The following is a 2,124-nucleotide window of genomic DNA, read 5'->3' on the forward strand; positions in this document are numbered from 1 at the left end:
ATGTTAATGTGTCCCCTGGGGACTAAATCCCAAGGTGCCAACCAATCTGAGCATTAAATAAATGTGTTAATATGTGCTTTCAGTGGTCAAAAGTGCTATTTAAGTTTATTTACCATTTTTGAAGTAAACTAAATGATTTGAGTAAGACTGACTTAACAAATTGAGTTGGGTGATTATAATATATTGAATTGGTTAAACTTAATAAATTTAGTTGGATAAACTTAATTGAATTGCTTGTTACCTACAGAAGCAATTCAATTAAGTTGGTTCAACTTTTTTCTTTTTAGAGTGCAGCTCTACATCAGTACTCTTCCTGCCAGCACCCAAGGCCAGTGTGACCTCACATCCATGCAGAGACGAAAGCTCGTCAGACCTGCAGAGACTCACAGCCCTCATCGATCAGCGCTGTGACTCTCCTCCTGCTGGAACACGTTCTTCATCGTCGGACTGGTTCTGGAGTTTGAAATTCCACACACCGTCCATCTTTCAAAGGTTCTCTATTTAGTTCTCAGTGTCAGCATTAGGGAAAGATAAATTTGATAGGATGATTGATTTTTATGATTTAATTATTTCTGCTACTGCATTAAGCTGTACTGACTGTTGCAAAATTGTCTTACTAATCAAATATTTAGCATAAAGAAGAATCTAAAACATGTTGTGGACATTCAATTAATCAGTTCTTTGATGGTTGTAAAATAGCTATGATGCCTTATTATGGAGAGAAAAAGGTGAAAAACGTTTCATAGACTGCTTTAACCTCAAAACTGTTGCACCTCATTCAATGGAGAACAATCAAAAAGTCATACATTTATCTTTTATAATTGTTGGCAAAAATGGATTAAATAAATGTTGGTCTAAGCTTTATCTGTTTTTTTTTAAACTTTTTTGTACAATTGTAGGTGATGGTGCATTAATAATCTCCAACCAAATAACATCAATAACAACAAAAACATAGAAGTAAGCGATCTAGCCTGGCAGCTTCTGAGAACATCAAGATCTGAAGTTTTTTGACATATTAAACAGCAACATCTGCTGTGTGTTATGGGATCTCAGAACTGATACTAATGTGACATGGAAATCACACAGGAATGAATGTGGTTTGAAAATGTTACAATGTGAAAAAGTTAAGGAGAATGTTCAAGGCAGTGTCATCGTTCAAACCAATCTGAACCACCAGTAAAGGGCCCCAGGATTTCACATTTTGAAAATTTCTAGAATTATTACCCCAATTTCAATTTGGCACAAAAAAATTAATATTGCAGACCAACAGTCATGCATATTAAACTTCTTCCATAGTTTTTAAGTTCAAAAACTAAAGGACAACAAAAGAAACAGGAGACCTATAGTTTTAGTCATGGAGATTGTTTTCAGATGTTTGTAACCTAAATCAGTTTCTCTGGATCTTTACCAGAACGTAAAGCCACACTGTATTTTCCATTTCTGACAGAAGAGTGAGCTCCAGATTCCATGCGTAAATATCTATCTGGTTTTATGGTGACTAAACATAAGTCGTCTTGGTTACAACGTTAGGGGAAAATTCCCTCACTGTGTTATAACAGGAGGCTGTCCGGGCAGGAAGTTTTATTGTTTCTCTTTGTTGCTAAACAGCTCAGCTCAATGGATACTTTTCAGATTTCTATTTTAAAAGTTCTGGAAGACCATATCTGCTGTCTTTCCACTTTTGCCACTTTGTGAATAAATTGCTTAAACCTCCATCGTCATAGTGAAGTTTGTTACTGTAATGTGATTAAACCTGTAAATGTTCCACAGATGTTAATAGTTTAGCAAGGGTACGATTAACTATGTGGACAGAAGGAAGTGCGGCATTGTGGAAGTAAAAATACTTTGGACAAATCCAAATCACCAAACACACAGATTTGTGACATTTTGTGCCTAACAGTCTTACATTGACAATGTTTTCCTCATTTCAGCATTTACTTACTCTACCTGTTTTACAGTTTGACTTTTAAAGGCCCCTAAGCTTGTGAAACATAAATACATCACATAAATCATATATTTTATTTTATCCCACAGAGATGAGAAACTTTTTAAATTCCACACAGATCTTTCATGAGATTTTTATGGCACATAATCTTCATTTGTTCTGATACATACTAAGCAATT

This window comes from Poecilia formosa, unplaced genomic scaffold, assembly GCF_000485575.1.
Source record: "Poecilia formosa unplaced genomic scaffold, Poecilia_formosa-5.1.2 Scaffold615, whole genome shotgun sequence".
Lineage (NCBI taxonomy): Eukaryota > Metazoa > Chordata > Actinopteri > Cyprinodontiformes > Poeciliidae > Poecilia > Poecilia formosa.